This window comes from Vulpes lagopus, chromosome 4 (assembly GCF_018345385.1).
Source record: "Vulpes lagopus strain Blue_001 chromosome 4, ASM1834538v1, whole genome shotgun sequence".
Lineage (NCBI taxonomy): Eukaryota > Metazoa > Chordata > Mammalia > Carnivora > Canidae > Vulpes > Vulpes lagopus.
Window position 1 is genome coordinate 107,952,508 of NC_054827.1, and position 21,978 is coordinate 107,974,485.

Below are 21,978 nucleotides of genomic sequence, written 5' to 3' on the forward strand. Positions count from 1 at the left end.
CTATTAGGGCTTTTTGTTTCATACAAAATTTAGGACTACTTGTTTTAGTTCTGTAAAAAAAATGCCATTGGAATTTTGATAAAAATTACGTTGAGGGCAGCCCAGGTGGCTCAGCAGTTTAGTGCCACCTTCTGCCCAGGGCAGGATCCTGGAGACACTGGATTGAGTTGGGCTCCTACATGGAGCCTGCTTTTCCCTCTGCCTGTTTCTCTGCCTGTGTCTCTGCCCCCGCCCCTGTGTCTCTCATGAATAAATAAGTAAAATCTTAAAAGATTATATTGAACTATAGATTGTTTTGGATAGTATGGACATTTTATTTTTTATTTTTATTTTTATTTTATTTATTTATTTATTTTTTTTAGTATGGACATTTTAATAAGTCTTCCAGTCCATGAGCATGGCATAGCTTTCCATTTGTGTCATTTTCAGTTTCTTTTATTGATGTTTTATAGTTTTCAGTGTAGAAGTCTTTCACCATTTTGGTTAAGTTCAATTCTAGATATTCCTATGCAAATGAGATTGGAAATGAGGTTAACTTCTTTCTCCTGATTACATTTCTAGACACCAATAACTGTTTTTCTGTATATTGATTTTTGTGTGTATCCTAGAACTTAATTCATTTCTTTCTTTTTTTTTTTTTTTTAAAGATTTTATCTATTTGAGAGAGAGCACAAGCATGGGGAGCAGCAGGCAGAGGTAGAAGCAGGCTCCCATTGAGGAGGGAGCCCAATGTGGAGTTTGATCCCAGGTCATAAGATCATGACCTGAGGTGAAGGCAGATACTTAACTGACTGAGCCACCCAGGTGCCCCTCATTTATTTCTAGCAGGATTTTAGGGGTAGGGATGTGTGTGTAATCTTTATGACTTTCTCTATAGATCATCTACAAATGGTGACAAGTTGTACTTGGATGTCTTTTTTCCTGCCTAATTGCTCTGGATAGGACTTCTAAATACTATATTGAATAAAAGTAATCTTTGGTCTATTCCTTATCTTAGAGAAAAAGCTTTTTGCTCTTCACTCTTAGTATGATGTTAACTGTGGCCTTGTCAGTAAGTCTACTATGTTGAGATAGGTTTCTCCTTTACCCACTTATTTGAGACTGGGTAAAGATAATTTGATTTTTTTTTTTTTTGGCAGTTGTATACAACTGTATAACCCAAATCCTCACAAATATATAGAAAAATACCATTATCCCAGAAAACTTCCTCATGTCCATTCCCAATAAACCCTTGCTTGCATTTACTTCCCCAACAGCAACTATTGCTTTTGTTTTGACCATGTATTAGTATTCCTTATTCATTTTGACTGTGTATTAGTTTTCCCTATTCTAATACTTCAGATAGGGACACCTGGCTTAGTGGTTGAGCATCTGCCTTTCACTCAGGGCGTGATCCAGGATCGAGTTCTGCATCTGGCTCCCTGTGAGGAGTCTGCTTCTCCCTCTGCCTATGTCTCTGCCTCTCTCTGTGTGTCTGTCTCTCATGAATGAATAAATAAATATTTTAAAAAATTTTTAAAAACTTCAGAAAAATGACATCCTATCCATATATCCTTTTTAAGGTTATTTTTTTTTGTGCAGAAAAATATTTTCCCATTTAGCCATGCTGTGAATTTATCAATAGTTCATTCTTTTCTATTGGCTAGCAATATTCTATTATATGAATATACTAAAGTTTGCTTATTCCTCTGTTTATGGACACCTGGTCTATTTGTGGGTTTTGTCTATTATAAACAAAAATATGAACATTCTAAGATAACTTATAGATATTTTTTCTTGTATGGAGTTGCTGGGTCATAGAACAAGTATATTCTAGGAGACAATTTTTTCCAGAGCAGTTGTACTATTTTACATTCTTATCAACAATGTATGCAGGTTCCAGTTGCTCTACATCTTTACCCACATTTGGTGTTGCCACTTTCTTTTGAAATGTAGACACTCTAGTGCATGTATAATGGTATTTCATTGTGGCTTTAGTTTGCATTTTCCTGATACCTAATGATATATATAATCACTTCTGTTTTTTTTTTTTTAATGTGCTTTTGGCTATAAATACATCTTCCTTTGTAATGTATCCGTATCTTTTCTCTATTTGGTGTTTTGACTTTGTTGAGTTTTTATTGTTGATTCATGAACTATTTGTTTTGCAGATATTGTTTTCCTATCTATGGCTTGTCCGTAATTTTCTTGATATCTTTAGGATCAAAAGTTTCTAATTTTGATGAAGTCTGACCTATGAAATTTTTTTCATTTATGATCACTTCTCTGTCCTGTCTAAAATCTTTGCCCACCATCAGGTTGCAAAGATAGTATGTTTTTTAAAAGACCTTTTATAATAGGATTATAATCCATCTTGAATTAGTGTTTGTGTATGATATGAGATAAAGAGCCAAGATTCATTGTTTTCCATATAGATATCCTTCTAGCTCCATTAGATGAAAATGGTATATTTCTTCTTAAAATTCTCTCATCAGTGTTTCATAATTTTTAATATAGAGGCCTTGAATGTCTCTTATTTACAAGCTAAATACTAAGAGTTTTGTCTTGTGATGCTATTGTAAATGGTTTTTATTTAGTTCCATGTTTCAATTGTTTGCACACTAGTGTATAAAATACAATTGATTTTTGCCTATTTTATATGGTCTGGTCTTGGTAAACTCATTCTAGTTTATAGATTTTTTTTAAGGATTTTCTATGCAAATGTCATCTTCATATAAAGACTTTAAATTTTTCAAACCTGTTACTGCTGCAAGTAACAGGATTCAATATGATGCTTTCTATCTAATCAGAGAAGTAGCACTAGTGGAATTTGATAAAGAACCAATGTCAAACACAATGAAGCTCATTACAATATTTATAGTTTCCAAAAATGCTTCCAACTAAATGTTCAATAGAGGACTTGTTCAATAAGTTTATGGTACATAAATTTGTAATAAAATATGGAGCCATTAAACTTGTTCTTGGATAATTAAGAGTATGGGAAAATAATGATATACAGGGGCTGAAAACCAGGATACAAAGTAATCAGAATAGACGGTTATGTTGTATTCAAAAAGATTTCAAATTCTTGGTGTGGAAACAGTTTATGCCTCACGTGGATTAATAATCACTCAGGAATCCAGAGTGATTATGCCTCATCATCTTTTTAAAAATTGAAAAAGTATATTCTAAGTTTCAGGTGTACATATAGTAATTTGACCCTTATTGTGGGGATCAATTCATAATGTGCATCTAGTTACATCTATCACCATACATAATTACCACAATGTTACTTACTGTATTTTCTATCCTGTATATTACATCTCTGTGACTTACTTATTATGTAACTAGAGGTTTGTACTGTGTAATTCCCTTCACCTATTTTGCTCATCCCCACACCACCCTTGCCCTGACAAGTGCCAGTTTGTTTTCTGTATTTGAGTCTGTTCTGTTTTGGTTTTTGATTCCACATTTAAGTAAAATCATATGGTATTTACCTTTTGGAGTTATTTTAATTAGCATAATACCCTCATGTTGTCACAAATGGCAAGATTTCAGTATTTTTTAAAAGATTATATTTAAAGAGTATGCATGAGCAGGAAGAGGAGCAGAGGGAGAGAGAGAATCTCAAGGAGACTCCATGGTGAGCATAGATCTTGACACGGGGCTCAATTCCATGGCTCTGAGATCATCTGAGATCATGACCTGAGTCAAAATCAGTTAAAGGCTTAACCAACTGAACAGCCCAGGCACCTTGAGATATTATTTTTTAGGAGTACTATTCCACCATGTGTTTGTACTAAGTCTGTCTTACCCATTTATCTATTGATAGTCAAGATAAGGAAGCAGTGCAAATGTCTATTGTAAATACTGTTACAATGAACATAGGGGTGCATACATCTTTTCAGATTACTATTTTTGTTTTCTTCAGATAAATACCTAGAAGTGGATTGCTGTACTGCATGGTATTATACTTCTAATTTTTGAGGGACCTCCCTACTACTTTTCATAGTGGCTGCACAAATATACATTCTCACTAACAGCGCATAAAGGTTCCTTTTTCTCCACATCCTCAACAGCACTTGTTATTTCTAGTCTTTTTGATACTAGCCATTCTGAGAGGTGTCAGATATCTCACTGTGGTTTCAGTTTGTATTTCCATGATCATTATGATTAGTGACATTAAGCATAATTTTATGAGTCCATTGGTCATCTGTATGTCATCTTTGGAGAAATATCTACCCAGGTCCTCTACCCACATTTTAAATCAAATTTTGATGTCTTGGTGTTGAGTTGTTAGGAGTTCTTCATATATTTTGGATATTAACCCCTCATTGGGTATATACTTTGCAAACAGCTTCTCCCATTCAGTAGGTTGCTTTTTTTGTTGTGCTGATTTCCTCTGTTGTGCAGAAGCTTTTAATTTTAGTGTGGTCCTAATAGTTTATCTTTGTTTTTGTTTCCCTTGCCTAAGGAGACCAATCCAAAAAATTATTGCTAAGTCTGATGTCCAAGGATTTATTGCCTGTTTTCTTTTGTTTTATGGTTTGGAGTTTCATGGTATAGATTTTTATGGTTTCAGGTATTACATTTAGGTCTTTAATCCATTTTATTTATTTTTGTATATGATGTAATAAGGTGGTCCAGTTTCCAACACTATTTATTGAAAAGATTTCCTTTTTCTCATTGTATTTTCTTGTCTCCTTTGTTATAGTAAAATCATATAAGTGTTCATTTATTTCTGGGCTCTATATTCTGTTCCACTGATAGGTTTGTTTTTTGTGCCAGAACCATACTGTTTTGATTAGTGTCGCTTTGTTTGAAATAAGGGAGCATGATACCTCCAGCTTCCTTCTTTCTAAAGATTGTTTTGGCTATTTGGGTCTTTTGTAGCTCCATACAAGTCTTAGGATTATTCTAGTTCTGTGAAAAATACTAGTATTTTGGTACAGATTGTGTTGACTCTGTAGATTGCTTTGTGTAGTATGGACATTTTAATAATAATCCAATTCATGAGCATGGTATCTCTCTCTCTCTCTCTTTTTTGGTATTCATCCTTAATTTCTTCCATCAATGTCTTACAGTTTTCATAGTACAGGCCTTTCAATTTCTTGATTAAATTTATTTCTAGGTATTTTATTCTTTTGATGCAGAAATGGGATAGTTTTCTTATGTTCTTTCTGATAGTTCATTATTAGTATATGGAAATATAACAGATTTATGTATATTAATTTTGTATTCTGCAACTTTACTGAATTTATTCTAATTTTTAGGTAGGGTCCATAAATTTTCCTATATATATTAAGTCCTCTTCAAATAGTGACCATTTTACTTTTTTCTTAACCATTTAGATATCTTTTATTCCTTGTCTTATTGCTGGGCCAGGGCTTTTAGAACAATGTTCAATAAAAGAGGTAAGAGTGGGCATCCTTGTCTTGTTCCTGATCTTAGAGAAAGCTTTTTTTCCCCTAAGTTTTTCACCATTAAGTATGTTGGCTATGGGATTATTATGTATGGCCTTTATTATGTTAAAATGTGTTCTCATTTATACTCACTTTATTGACTGTTTTTATAAAAAATGGATATTGAATTTTGTCAATTGTTTTTCCCACATCAATTGAGATAATAAAATTTTTATGCTTCATTTTGTTATTGTGTTGGATCATTTTGATTTATGGATATTGGGAGCTTTTCGATTACTAATTTTATTACTAGTAATCAATCTCTTCAGATTTTATATTTTCTCTGGATTAAGTCTTAGATGATTGTATGTTTCTAGAAATGTATCCATTTCTTCTTGGTTGTCTAATTTGTTGGCTTATAATTTTTTGTAGAAATCTCTTAAAATTCATTGTAACTCCTCTCATTTCTGATTTTGGGTTCTTTTTTCTTCAAGAATCTGGTTAAAGGTTTATTGATTCTGTTTATATTTTCAAAGAACCAGCTCTTAGTTTCATTGCTCTTTTTTAAAAAATATATTTTTATTTATTCTTTCATGACAGATACACAGAGAGAGGCAAGAGACACGGCAGAAGGAGAAGCAGGCTCCCTCTGGGGAGCCGGATTTGGTACTACATCCGGGGACTCTGGGATGATGCCCTGAGCCAAAGGCAAACACTCAACCACTGAGCCACCCAGGTGTTCCTCATTGATCTTTTCTTTTTTTTTTTTTTTAATAGATTTTATTTATTTATTCATGAGAGACAGAGAGAGAGAGGCAGAGACACGGGCAGAGGGAGAAGCAGGCTCCCAGTGGGGAGCCCGATGTGGGACTCGATCCCAGGACCCCGGGATCACGCTCTGAACCGAAGGCAGATGCTCAACCAGTGAGCCACTCAGGCGCCCCTCATTGATCTTTTCTATTGTGTGTTTAGTCTCTCTTTTATTTATTCCTACTCTGATATTTCTTTTTTCTATTCACTTTGGGCTGTGCTTGTTCTTCTCTTTCCAGTTCCTTTAGCTGTAAGCCTAGATTATTTGATAAATTTTGTTTCTGAATGTAGGCTTGTATTTTATAGCCTCCCTCTTAGAAACTCCTTCTGTTGCATCCCATAAATTTTGGAATGTTTTGCTTCCATTTTTGTCTCAGGTATTCTCTATTTCCTTCTTAATTTCTTCATCTACCCATTGGATGTTTAGTGGCATGTTGTTTAGCCTCTGTGTGTTTGTGTTTTTTCCAGTTTTTAAAATTTGTTTTGTAATTTTAGTCTGATACCATTGTGGTCATTAAAGATACTTGATATGATTTCAATCTTAAATTCATTTTGTGGCCTAACATGTGATCTATCATGGAGAATGTTCTACATGCATTTTTTAAAAGATCTTATTTGACAGAGAACAAACAAATGGAGAGGGAGAAACTGGCTTCCTGCTGAGCAGAGAATCCCATGTGGGGTTCAATCTCAGGACCTTCTGATCACGACCTTAGCCAAAGGTAGGTGCTTAATTGACTGAACCACCCAGGTGCCCCATTTCATGTGCATTTAAAAAGATCGTGTATTCTGCTGTTTTGGGATAGAATGTTCTGTATATATGTTAATGTGTTCTTGAAGGTCCCTGTTTCTTTATTATGTCTGTATGCTCTATCCATTGATGATAGTAAGAAAACTCTGACATCGTACTGACAATTTCTCTTTGTCAATTTTTGCTTTATATATTTAGGTGTTCCCTTTTTGGGTATATAGATCCTTACAATGATTATATCTTCTTGTTCTCTTTATCATTATGTAGTGTCTTTGTCAGTCTTTGTTTTAAAGTCTATCTAATACAAGTATTGCTAACTCAGATTTCTTTTTGTTTTCATTTGCATGGAATAATATCCTATCTTTCTCTACTTCTTAACTTTGGTTCTGAATGTGTCTTTAGGTCTGAAGTAAGTCTATTGCAGGTAGCATATAGACTTTTTTTTCCCCATTCAGTTACCCTATATCTTTTGATTGGAGCATTTAATCCATGTACATTTAAGGTAATTATTAATAGGGATGTATTTATTGCCATTATCATTGTTTTTTTGTTCCTTCTCTTTTGGGTTGATTTTTTTTTTTTTTGAGTGTTCTTGGATTCCTTGATCTTGATTTTTTTTTTTTTTGGTGGCTCTATTACAGTTTTTTTTTGTCTAAGGTTATCATAAGATTCATATATAATACTCTATATATAATATATATGCTCTATGTATATAACAATCTATTTTAAGATGACTGTCACTTAATTTTGATAATTCTAAAAGGACATTTTTACTCTGCACCCCATATTTTATGTTGTCATATTTTACATATTGCTTATATATCTCTTATTATGTATACAGTTGACTTTACTACTTTTGTCTTTTAATATTTATGATAGCTCTATAATGGTTGATTTATTATATGTTTGCTTTTACCAGTGGGATTTTTTCTTTCCTAATTTTCTCCTATTATGGTCTTTTCCATTTAGAGTTGTTTTTTAAGATTTTATTTATTCAATCATCAGAGACAGAGAGAGAGAGGCAGAGGGAGAAGCAAGCTCCATGCAGGGAACCCGATGTGGGACTTGATCCCGAGACTTCAGGATCCTGCCCTGAGTCGAAGGCAGATGCTTAACTGCAGGCGTCCCCCCATTTAGAGTTTTGATTTTTTTTTTTTTAAACATTGCTTATAAGGCTGGTAAAGCAGTTCAAAACTTTTTAAACTTTTTATCTGGGAAATTCTTTCTCTCCAATTCTGAGTGATAATCTTGCTAGGTAGATATTCTTTATTGTAGGTTGTGTGTGTGTGTGTGTGTGTGTGTGTGTGTGTGTGTGTTTCCTTTCAGCACTTTGCAGGCCAGTAAGGAGTGGCATAATATACTCAAAGTTTCTGCTGACAAGTCAGCTGATAGTCTTATGGGATTTCCCTTATATGTAATTGATTTTCTTTTGATGCTTTTAAGATTTTCTTTAACTTTTGCCATTTTAATTATTTCTTGGAGAGGAGTTCTTCGGGTTTGTCTTGTTTGGGACTCTATGAATCTTGGACTTTAATGTCTGTTTCCTTCCCCAGATTGGGGAAGCTTTCAGCTATTATTCCTTCAGATACATTTCCCTCCTCATTCTCTTTTGTCCTTGTGGGATCTCTATAATAAAAATATTAATACACTTGATGGTGTTCCAGAGGTCCCTTAAACTATCTCAATATTTTAAATTGTTGTTAAACTTGGATGTTTTCCACTACCCTGTTTTCATTATCACTAATCCATTCTGCACATCTAACCATCTGTTGATACCCACTAGTGTATGTGTATTTTTCATTTCAGTTATTGTATCTTCAGCTCTGATTAGTTCATTTTCTATCTCTTTGTTGGGGTTCTCACTATATTTATCCATTATTTTTCTGAGTTCATTGAGCATCTTTATGACCATTTATCAGGTAAATTGCCTAGCTCCTTTGTGCCTGCTTTTTCTGAGGATTTTATCTTCTTTCATTTGCAACATATTCCTTTGTGTAATTTGTCTATTTTATGTATTAGATAGATCAGCTACACGTAGTCTTGAAGTGGCCTTATTTGGAAGGCATCCTGTGGTGCCCAGAAACTCAATCACCACTGGTAATCAGAGCCAGGTGCCCCATGATATTCTCTGTGCAGGCTGCATGTTCCCTTTTTTTTGGCTGGGTCACAATTGCTGTAGGTATGCTGGTGGGAGGTGCTGACCCCTGGCCTGGCTGACTGTAATACCTCATCTGGACTGCTGTGAGTACACCAGTGGGCAGGGCTGGCCTCCACAGCTAGCTGAGAGGCTCAATTGCAGCTCCTGAGGGCATGCTAGAGGTGGGGTGCAGCCCTCCTGTGGATGGCTATGAGACCCAGCTGCTACTATTGTGTACTGGTGGGCAAGGCTCATCTCTTTCTTCATCTACCACTGGGCAGGAGCCATTTTGGAGGGGCATTGGTCCCAGTTGAGGCTGAATGCTGGGTATGGCAAGCCACTTTGGAATGCGCACACTATGCTATAACACCTTGTGACTCTAGCATCTGAGATGAATGGCTCCTATAGTTCTGCTGCTGGGTAATAGAGACTTGAGACTAGCCAGGAAGTGGTATAACTAACTTTTCATATTTCATTGCTCAAACCTAGTCCCATGATCCTTTCAAACTGCAAATGGCTGAGATAATCACCTTTGTTATCAGAAGAGAAAAAGAGTCCAATATTGGTGAACATTAGTCATGTCTTCTACAAGATGATTTCAAACTTTCGTTCAAATGGAAAAAACTAATGCACGGGACAGAAACTATGTGTGACCACATTTGCCCAACAGTCCACAAGCCTGCCATTTATGGCCTTAGCTGCAGAAATTTTCATCTAAAATCAGTTTTAAAAACAAAAATTAGAGCTTAAACAAAAGTTCTTTGAAATTATAGAAACTATTAAAGTAAAGAAAAACATCCTGAGATAGGGGGGACAGAAAAGTCTCCTACCCATAGGCTAGACACTTCATAAAATTTATAAAAAGACTAAGTAGATTTTGGACTGATGGACAATCTCAATACTGACCACTAACCTGCAAGTTAGTACAAGGATAGGAGGTAGCTGTATGGAAGTAAGTGATGGATGAATATTTCTTATGAATATTTGCCAGCATTTTCAGCTTAAAGCACATGTGGAGATGAAAAGTGCCTAAAAAGAAGGTACCTGCAAGGACTTTAGGAGCCAAGTAACCAGGGTTTTGTACTCCATGCTAGTATCCCTAACTCCTACTCATGACAGCACACAAACAAGAGGGCCTATCTGCAGTGGATCTAGAAGATGTGCAACAAGGCCATGGAGTAGTGAGCCAAAACCTTAGCTGACCCCAGGTAAACATTGCCAGTTTGGAAGGGGAAACTCACCAGCACAACAACGGATTCTTACATGACCCAAATCTCACCTCTAGTGCTTTCACCCTCCCTCTTTTTTACTTGGCAATTGCTGCTGATTTCCTCAATTTTTCTAGAGCAAATATTTATTGAATTCCTACTGAAGGCCAAGCGGTGTGACACGATGAGCAGGTTAAACACAGCTTCCTCTGAGACTCCACTAGCATTCCTGGCCTGCTATGCCTGAAAGAAAGTTTATCATGTGAGCTACCAATGCCCATACATCTACAATTCTAGTAAGCCAAAATGACCTAAGCTCCCAGATGGAGTTCATACCATATCTCTCTACTGTTCATATCAGTCTGCTGGTTTTTGATGTGGGATGAGGAAGCATGTCAGAATCACCTGGGTAGGTGTTTTGTTTTCTAAACCCTTCTCTATATACCTTTTCCTGGAGATATACTTTTGTTGGGATTTGGGAGGAGTGGCACTGAAGGATAGAAAAGGAAACTAGGACAGTACATCTTAAACACTTATAAGTACTTATACTATAAGTATAATATGCAAACCTTCAAACCACTGATATCAATTTTGCTTTGTAAAATGAACTTCTAATATGCAAATCTTCAAACCAATCAATTGTGCTTTGTAAAATGAACAAACCAGCAGTTTGAAGAAGTGAATCAAGCTTGAGTGGCCAGAAAATGGTAAAGAATCCAAAAATGTGTTTGCCATAAAACTGGAGAGGATATCACACTTATAAAACAAGAGAGGACTGCTATGAGGAAGAATAATCCTAATTATTTTATTTTATTTTATTTATTTTATTTATTTTATTTTATTTTATTCTATTAATTTTATTTAGACAGGGAATACTTTATTCAAACCCATCAGAGAAATGGACAGCTTGGATCTGTAACAAAGCGTTGTGTTTTAAAGCATAGGTCAGTAATTGTATATGAGAGTATACACTGCTACATACAAATTAACTGATCAGAGCACAACTTTTCAATGTTTAAAACAGAATAAGCTTCCCTTGTAAAAGCAGCACCTTTGTGACATTTTTAACTTTAGTATTCCTCTCCTTCTTCTTCACCCTCTCCTTCAACAGAATCCACACCAACCTCCTCATAATCCTTCTCCAGGGCAGCCATGTCCTCACGGGCCTCAGAAAACTCTCCTTCCTCCATGCCATCACCCACATACCGTGAACAAAGGCACGCTTGGCATACATCAGGTCAAACTTGTGGTCCAGGCAAGCCCAGGCCTCAGCAATGGCTGTGGTGTTGCTCAGCATGCACACAGCTCACTGTACTTTGGCCAGGTCTCCACCAGGTACCACAGTGGGAGGCTGGTAGTTAATGCCCACTTTGAAGCCAGTGGGGCACCAGCCCACAAACTGGATGGTACGCTTGGTCTTGATGGTAGCAATGGCAGCATTGACATCTTTGGGAACCACATCACCACGGTACAACAGGCAGCAAGGCACCATGTATTTACCATGGTGAGGGTCACATTTCACCATCTGGTTGGCTGGCTCAAAGCATGCATTGGTGATCTCTGCTACAGAAAGCTGTTCATGGTAGGCTTTCTCAGCAGAGATGACAGGGGCATATGTGGCCAGAGGGAAGTGGATGCAGGGATAGGGCACCAGGTTGGTCTGGAACTCCATCAGATCCACATTCAGGGCTCCATCAAATCTGAGGGAAGCAGTGATGGAGGACACAATTTGACCTATCAACCTGTTTAGTGTAGGTTGGGCGCTCAATATCGAGGTTTCTATGACAGATGTCATAGATGGCCTCGTGGTCTACCATGAAGGCACAATCAGAGTGCTCCAGGGTGGTGTGGGTGGTGAGGATGGAGTTGTAGGGCTCTACTACAGCTGTGGACACCTGAGGGACAGGGTAGATGGAGAACTCTAGCTTGGACTTCTTGCCATAATCGACAGAGAGACGTTCCATCAGCAGGGAGGTGAACCCAGAACTGGTTCCCTCTCCAAAGCTGTGGAAAACCAAGAAGCCCTGAAGACCCCGTGCACTGGTCAGCCAGTTTCCGAATTCAGTCCAAGACAAGGTCAATGATCTCCTTGCCAATTGTGTAGTGCAGTGCCCTCGGGCATAGTTATTGGCAGCATCTTCCTTGCCTGTGATGAGCTGCTCAGGATGGAAGAGCTGGCAGTAGGGGCCAGTGTGAACTTCATCAATGACTGTGGGCTCCAGGTCTACAAACACTGCCCTGGGCACATGCTTGCCAGCACCCGTCTCACTGAAGAAGGTGTTGAAGGAGTCCTCTCCTCCCCCAATGGTCTTGTCACTTAGCATCTGGCCACTGAATGCCATGTTCCAGGCAATAGAGCTCCCAGCAGGCATTGCCGATCTGGACACCTGCCTGGCCAATGTGGATCGAGATACACTCACGCATGGTTGTTGCTTGGCGGCTGCCGGGCAGATGGCGGAGAAGAGGAGAGGTTGTTACTTCTTACAGTGCGACCTAATCCTAATAATTTAAAAGAGATCTTAGAAACCATAATTTCTGTAACACAAAATAGAATAAACATGACAATGCATACTTAAAACTACATTAGAAATCAGACCAAAAAATGTCACCCTCTGAAACACAAAAGTCAGAGGTAGGAATTGTAGGCAAAAATAGGAAGACCTCATGAAATAGAACCAGGGACTCAATATCTGTAGAACCAGAAGCATTAGGAAGAGAAACTAAAGAAGACCAAGAAGCGTTAAAAAAAAAAATGATCTCAACTAATAACTACAATTGTATTATCACATGAAACCTCACATGTTCTGAGTTGAGACTGTAAGGGGTGAAGCATGAGGAATAATGACTATACATTAACTATAGCAGCTATTCCAGTCTCTGCTTCTATAACTGGTCAAGAGCACCAAATTAATAACCATAACTTTTTCACCACCACTTCCTTGTTCCTCTCCCATTTCTGCTAGGGTACATGGGATTCTATTATGTTGAAATAGTGCCCACTGTCATTTTCACAAGATCAAATTCTTTGTGGACTGCTACAACTTACCCCCAATACAGTAAATGTCTGTCTCCCAGAAATAGTCCCATTTGCTCTTATTGCATAGCAGCAACCCAATTTCCCTTGGATAATTCACCCCAGTCAGTAGAACGACTCTTTCTCTACCTGTCAGTTTGGGGGCTTGGGGAGTTAAAAATGGCGAGGGTTTAATGTCCATCTATTACATTGAAATGTCTGATTCCTGGTGGAAGCCTTTTCTTGGAGTTACTGGTGTTCCAAATTAAACCCAAGGTCCTAGTAGAATAAAGCAAAGTTTCTTCTATGAATTTTTTAATAAAACAAAGACAAGTCCGCTTCCATATTTTCCCAGACCCATGCATCCTGGTAACTAGAGTGCCCCCATATACTGGCTGCTGATTTAAGGAATATACTACAACATATAAGGCAGCTCCAAACCTTACTGAATGTGGTCTTTCTACTGGTTCTTCAAGTAAGCCTTCACTATTTTATCAAGCCAGCTGCTTTAGGGTACATTGTAATTTCATGGACTTGAACCCATTACTATATTCTTCTGCCATAAAATGATTGGTTTTGGAGAGATGTTTGGGATACTGCAGTGGTAGACAAGGCATCAATCATGATGCTGGCAGAAGTACTTATAGGCAAGAAAGCAAACCCATTAATAGAATGTACATTTATCTTGGTGAGGTCAAATTGTAGCCCTCTCCATAATGGAAGGAACAATGTAATCAACTTGCCCCAGGTGGCTGTCTGGTATACCCAGGGATTAGGGCTATATTGAGTGCTATTTGTCATTGGCAGGTAAAGGACTCAGTGGTAGCAGGAAGTAAATGAGTCTCATGAGGGGGAAGTCCTTGCTTTTGAGTCCATCCTCCAACCATTAAGCAAGCACTGCATTTGCTAGGTAAAGAGGATGACCACACACTGCTCTGTAGTATGAATGCCTTCTGGTGGGCATTTGTATAAAGAAACTGAATCTTCTCTGCATATTCTGAGAAAAGTCCACACATCTCTAACCTTATCCTTATCACCAGTTCCTTATCACCAGTTTTCCAATCTTGATTTCTAGTTTCCTAACCAGCCACCCAGCTTTAACCACTGCTAATGACTTCCTATGGAGCCTCAGTTTTGTCTTTTCTTTGCAAAGGACACAGTCAGATGTACTATCCAAAGTTCATCCTTCATGGCCTTTTTGAAGCCACCCCCCAGTTAAGCTGTATATCCTGCATACTCATTTATTAACTGTGCCAATATCTTTCCTCTGCTAACTAGTGATCAGAAATTCCCAACCAAGACATTCAGTATGGGTAAGAGAAAAAGCAGGGAAGCATTAGAAAGAGATGCCTTGGGAGGAGTGAGCTATGTACTCATTGCCATTTACTTGTGCCTTCTGGGCCTACTTAATCCCAGTATCATTTAGATCATTTACATTTAATAATGGATGCTGTGTCCAATTCTATAATTTGGTGAATCCTATACCATCCAGTTCATGAGTAGTTTTCCTCATGTGCAATTACTACATTGTCACCAAAGTAATGGCCTACCATGATCTGTGAGATATTAAAGTTCTCAAGTTCCCTGAATATTATAATCTAAAAGAGATTAACATGGTCTTGAGATACATGTGAAGGCAAACCCCTTCTAATTGTTTTTATCAATAGAAGTCAGAGAAATCACTAGGTTGCTGTATACTCATGGCCAGGGACTATGGTATTTCTAAGTAATTTACTGCATTTGGAACCAAAGGTAAAATTGGCTTGTTATCATTTATAAGTTGGTGATAACGTACAATTATTCTGCACATCCATCTGGGTTTTGTATAGGCCAAAAGGCTAGGTAAATGGGGCTGTGGCAAGAACTACCACCCCTGTGTCTCATAAGTCTTTGGTGGTGGCTAAAACTGGACAAGTAAATCATGATAGGTCCTTCTATACTAAGAGGTGAATCAACCCCCCAATCCATCTATCTTCCATAAGTCACCACTCAAACCGTAGATCATGGTGACAATTCACTCTTCCAGGCTTGATATCTGTTCAGATGTGAAATCTTATAATCTCTTCAGAATATCTGGGTATTCTTTCCCTAATGCACATCTACTCTCCAAATAGGTGCTGGTCCCCAAAGGGAAGGCCTGGAGGAAGATTTGTAGTTTATACCTGTGACACTGTATTATAGGGTCCTTCCTCAAAGGATGCAGCCTACCCTGAGGCTGTGAATCAGCTTATGACTTGGAAATGGATAAAAGGCCATGGAAACTCATGATAGTGAATTATGTTAGGATTCTGTCCATCAGAGCCAGAATGTTAAGTATATTTGAGCTCAGCCTAAGTATTTTATTTCTAGGGATCCCATAATTAAATTAGCAAATGTCACAGATTTTGTGGGTCAAAATACTTCCATTTTCACAAAAGACACCATTGCTAATTTTAGAAATTGTGTCCATTTTCTCTGGTGGCTAAGTGCTGCCACCATATCCCTTGTCCCTCAAGATCTGAAGGGCAAGGAGAGGGAGTGGCTTCTAGAACCTGGAGAGGAGACCTCTAATATAAGCTGTGGGTTTGGGTAAAGAAATGCACCTATTAACAAGGTGCTAGGGAGGCGGCCATGGGCATATATATGCAGAACTGCTTCCTTCTCCCCCTACCAAAACCTCTTGGGATTTTTTTAAAAGGTACTTCTCATTGGCTGAACCCCACCCACAGCCAGAAGGAAGCAAGGACACAGCAAGGAAGACCCTTCCACACTGAACAGGCTGGGGAAAAGGTAGAGAGTGGATTCAAGGGCCCAGTGGAAAACAGACTGAGCACACAGGAAGATAACTGATGGGATAAAATCCATCAAATATTCAAGAACAGAGGGGGGAGGGGCAAGATGGCGGAAGAGCAGGGTCTCCAGGTCACCTGTCCTCAACAAATTACCTAGAAAACATTCAAATCATCCTGAAAATCTACGAATTCGGCCTGAGATTTACAGAGAGACCAGCTGGAACGCTACAGTGAGAAGAGTTCGCGCTTCTATCAGGGTAGGAAGACGGGGAAAAAGAAATAAAGACACAAAAGGCCTCCAAGGGGGAGGGGCCCCGCGAGGAGCCGGGCTGAGGCCGGGGAGAGTGTCCCCAGGACAGGAGAGCCCCGTCCCGGAGGAGCAGGAGCTGCACCAACCTTCCCCGGGGGGAAAGGGGCTCCCCGGGAATTGGAGCAGGATCCCCAGAAAGGCGGGGATGCCCTCGGGCTCCCTGGGACAGTAAGAGAGGAACCGCGGCCCGGGAGATGCGCCGAGCTCCCTAAGGGCTGCAGCGCTCGGCGGGACCCGGAGCAGCTCGGAGGGGCTCGGGCGGCGGCTCCGCGGAGGGGGCGGCGGGGCTCCGGGAACAGCTCGGAGGGGCTTGGGCGGCGGCTCCGCAGAGGGGGCTGCGGGGCGGGAGGCGAATCCAACAGCGCAGGCCCCGGAGCACAGGGCGCCGGGACACAGCCCAGGATCCGGCCTCCCCCGGGACAGGCAGAGGCCGGGAGGGCCCAGGACAGCGAGGACGCTCCTGCCTGGAGCTGAGCAGATCAGCGGCCCCGCCCGGGAGCCCCCAGGCCCTGCAGACGGAGAGCCCCGGAGCTACTGCGGGAGCTGACTCCAGGGTCCCAGAGCTGCCCCCGCCACTGTGGCTTCCTCCCGGGGCCTCACGGGGTGAACAACCCCCACTGAGCCCTGAACCAGGCAGGGGCAGAACAGCTCCCCCAAGTGCTAAACACCTGAGAATCAGCACAGCAGGCCCCTCCCCCAAAAGACCAGCGAGACGGACCAGTTCCAGGGGAAGTCAAGGGACTTAAAATATACAGAATCGGAAGATACTCCCCCGTGTTTTTGTGTTTTTGTTTTTTTGTTTTTGTTTTTTTTTTTGTTTTGTGCTTTTTTTTCTTTCTTTCTTCTTGATTTCGGATTGCTTCCCCCACCCCACCCCACCCTTTTTTTTTTCTCCTTTCTTTATTTTTCTCTTTTTTCTCCTTCTTTTTTTTCTTCCCCCCCCCTTTTTTTCTTCTTTCTCTTTTTTCTTTTTCTCTTTTCTTTCCTTATCTCTCTTTTTCTCCTTTTCCCAATACAACTTGTTTTTGGCCACTCTGCACTGAGCAAAATGACTAGAAGGAAAACCTCACCTCAAAAAAAAGAATCAGAAACAGCCCTCTCTCCCACAGAGTTACAAAATCTGGATTACAATTCAATGTCAGAAAGCCAATTCAGAAGCACTATTATACAGCTACTGGTGGCTCTAGAAAAAACCATAAAGGACTCAAGAGACTTCATGACTGCAGAATTTAGATCCAATCAGGCAGAAATTAAAAATCAATTAAATGAGATGCAATCCAAGCTAGAAGTCCTAACGACGAGGCTTGACGAGGTGGAAGAACGAGTGAGTGACATAGAAGACAAGTTGATGGCAAAGAGGGAAACTGAGGAAAAAAGAGACAGGCAATTAAAAGACCATGAGGATAGATTAAGGGAAATAAATGACAGCCTGAGGAAGAAAAACCTACGTTTAATTGGGGTTCCCGAGGGCGCCGAAAGGGACAGAGGGCCAGAATATGTATTTGAACAAATCCTAGCTGAAAACTTTCCGAATCTGGGAAGGGAAACAGGCATTCAGATCCAGGAAATAGAGAGATCCCCCCCTAAAATCAACAAAAACCGATCAACACCTCGACATTTAATAGTGAAGCTTGCAAATTCCAAAGATAAGGAGAAGATCCTTAAAGCAGCAAGAGAAAAAAAGTCCCTGACTTTTATGGGGAGGAATATTAGGGTAACAGCAGACCTCTCCACAGAGACCTGGCAGGCCAGAAAGGGCTGGCAGGATATATTCAGGGTCCTAAATGAGAAGAACATGCAACCAAGAATACTCTATCCAGCAAGGCTCTCATTCAAAATGGAAGGAGAGATAAAGAGCTTCCAAGACAGGCAGGAACTGAAAGAATATGTAACCTCCAGACCAGCTCTGCAAGAAATTTTAAGGGGGACTCTTAAAATTCCCCTTTAAGAAGAAGTTCAGTGGAACAATCCACAAAAACAAGGACTGAATAGATATGATGACACTAAACTCATATCTGTCAATAGTAACTCTGAATGTGAATGGGCCTAATGACCCCATCAAAAGGCACAGGGATTCAGACTGGATAAAAAAGGAGGACCCATCTATTTGCTGTCTACAAGAGACTCATTGTAGACAGAAGGACACCTACAGCCTGAAAATAAAAGGTTGGAGAACCATTTACCATTCAAATGGTCCTCAAAAGAAAGCAGGGATAGCCATCCTTATATCAGATAAATTAAAATTTTCCCCGAAGACTATACTGAGAGATGAAGAGGGACACTATCTCATACTCAAAGGATCTATCCAACAAGAGGACTTAACAATCCTCAATATATATTCCCCGAATGTGGGAGCTGCCAAATATTTAAACCAATTAATAACCAAACTCAAGAAATACTTTGATAATAATACACTTATACTTGGTGACTTCAATCTAGCTCTTTCTATACTAGATAGGTCTTCTAAGCACAACATATCCAAAGAAACGAGAGCTTTAAATGATACACTGGACCAGATGGATTTCACAGATATCTACAGAACTTTACATCCAAACTCAACTGAATACACATTCTTCTCAAGTGCACATGGAACTTTCTCCAGAATAGACCACATACTGGGTCACAAATCGGGTCTGAACCGATACCAAAAGATCGGGATAGTCCCCTGTATATTCTCAGACCATAATGCCTTGAAATTAGAACTTAATCACAACAAGAAGTTTGGAAGGACCACAAACACGTGGAGGTTAAGGACCATCCTGCTAAAAGATGAAAAGGTCAAAAAAAAAAAAAAAAAGATGAAAAGGTCAACCAGGAAATTAAGGAAGAATTGAGAAGATTCATGGAAACTAATGAGAATGAAGATACAACCGTTCAAAATCTTTGGGACGCAGCAAAAGCAGTCCTGAGGGGGAAATACATCGCAATACAAGCATCCATTCAAAAACTGGAAAGAACTCAAATTCAAAAGCTCACCTTACACATAAAGGAACTAGAGAAAAAGCAACAAATAGACCCCACCCCCAGCAGAAGAAGACAGTTAATTAAAATTCGAGCAGAACTCAATGATATCGAGACCAAAAGAACTGTGGAACAGATCAACAGAACCAGGAGTTGGTTCTTTGAAAGAATTAATAAGATAGATAAACCATTAGCCAACCTTATTAAAAAGAAGAGAGAGAAGACTCAAATTAATAAAATCATGAATGAGAAAGGAGAGATCACTACCAACACCAAGGAAATACAAACGATTCTAAAAACATATTATGAACAGCTGTACGCCAATAAATTAGGAAATCTAGAAGAAATGGATGCATTCCTGGAAAGCCACAAACTACCAAAACTGGAGCAGGAAGAAATAGAAAACCTGAACAGGCCAATAACCAGGGAGGAAATTGAAGCAGTCATCAAAAACCTCCCGTGACACAAGAGTCCAGGGCCAGATTGTTTGGAAAGATAGAAAGAGATGGAGTACTTCCAAATTCGTTCTATGAGGCCAGCATCACCTTAATTCCGAAACCAGACAAAGACCCCACCAAAAAGGAGAATTACAGACCAATATCCCTGATGAACATGGATGCAAAAATTCTCAACAAGATACTAGCCAATAGGATCCAACAACACATTAAGAAAATTATTCACCATGACCACGTAGGATTTATCTCCGGGACACAAGGCTGGTTCAACACTCATAAAACCATCAATGTGATTCATCATATCAGCAAGAGAAAAACCAAGAATCATATGATCCTCTCATTAGGTGCAGAGAAAGCATTTGACAAAATACAGCATCCATTCCTGACCAAAACCCTTCAGAGTGTTGGGATAGAGGGAACTTTCCTCAACATCTTAAAAGCCATTTACGAAAAGCCCACAGCAAATATCATTCTCAATGGGGAAGCACTGGGAGCCTTTCCCCTAAGATCAGGAACAAGACAGGGATGTCCACTCTCACCACTGTTGTTCAACATAGTTCTGGAAGTCCTCGCCTCAGCAATCAGACAACCAAAAGACATTAAAGGCATTCAAATTGGCAAAGAAGAAGTCAAACTCTCCCTCTTCGCCGATGACATGATACTCTACATAGAAAACCCAAAAGCGGGATCCCTGGGTGGCGCAGCGGTTTAGCGCCTGCCTTTGGCCCAGGGCGCGATCCTGGAGACCTGGGATCGAATCCCACGTCGGGCTCCCGGTGCATGGAGCCTGCTTCTCCCTCTGCCTGTGTCTCTGCCTCTCTCTCTCTCTGTGACTATCAAAAATAAATAAAAATTAAAAAAAAAAGCTTTCTTTTAAAAAAAAAAAAAAAGAAAACCCAAAAGCCTCCACCCCAAGATTGCTAGAACTCATACAGCAATTTGGTAGCATGGCAGGATACAAAATCAATGCCCAGAAATCAATGGCATTTCTATACACTACCAATGAGACTGAAGAAAGAGAAATTAAGGAGTCAATCCCATTTACAATTGCACCCAAAAGCATAAGATACCTAGGAATAAACCTAACCAAAGAGGTGAAGGATCTATACCCTAAAAACTATAGAACACTTCTGAAAGAAATTGAGGAAGACACAAAGAGATGGAAAAATATTCCATGCTCATGGATTGGAAGAATTAATATTGTGAAAATGTCAATGTTACCCAGGGAAATTTACACGTTTAATGCAATCCCTATCAAAATACCATGGACTTTCTTCAGAGAGTTAGAACAAATTATTTTAAGATTTGTGTGGAATCAGAAAAGACCCCGAATAGCCAGGGGAATTTTAAAAAAGAAAACCATAGCTGGGGGCATCACAATGCCAGATTTCAGGTTGTACTACAAAGCTGTGGTCATCAAGACAGTGTGGTACTGGCACAAAAACAGACACATAGATCAATGGAACAGAATAGAGAACCCAGAAGTGGACCCTGAAATGTACGGTCATCTAATATTCGATAAAGGAGGAAAGACTATCCATTGGAAGAAAGACAGTCTCTTCAATAAATGGTGCTGGGAAAATTGGACATCCACATGCAGAAGAATGAAACTGGACCACTCTCTTTCACCATACACAAGGATAAACTCAAAATGGATGAGAGATCTAAATGTGAGACAAGAGTCCATCAAAATCATAGAAGAGAACACAGGCAACACCCTTTTTGAACTCCGCCACAGTAACTTCTTGCAAGATACATCCACAAAGGCAAAAGAAACAAAAGCAAAAATGAACTATTGGGACTTCATCAAGATAAGAAGCTTTTGCACAGCAAAGGATACAGTCAACAAAACTAAAAGACAACCTACAGAATGGGAGAAGATATTTGCAAACGACATATCAGATAAAGGGCTAGTTTCCAAAATCTATAAAGAACTTATTAAACTCAACACCAAAGAAACAAACAATCCAATCATGAAATGGGCAAAAGACATGAAGAGAAATCTCACAGAGGAAGACATGGACATGGCCAACAAGCACATGAGAAAATGCTCTGCATCACTTGCCATCAGGGAAATACAAATCAAAACCACAATGAGATACCACCTCACACAAGTGAGAATGGGGAAAATTAACAAGGCAGGAAACAACAAATGTTGGAGAGGATGCGGAGAAAAGGGAA

The 21,978-nt window shown here is 39.4% G+C and overlaps 1 pseudogene; it reads right to left on the reverse strand.

The window, feature by feature from the left end:
• Positions 1-11,314: 11,314 nt before the first annotated feature.
• LOC121489810 lies at positions 11,315-12,711 on the reverse strand (annotated as a pseudogene).
• Positions 12,712-21,978: the final 9,267 nt, after the last annotated feature.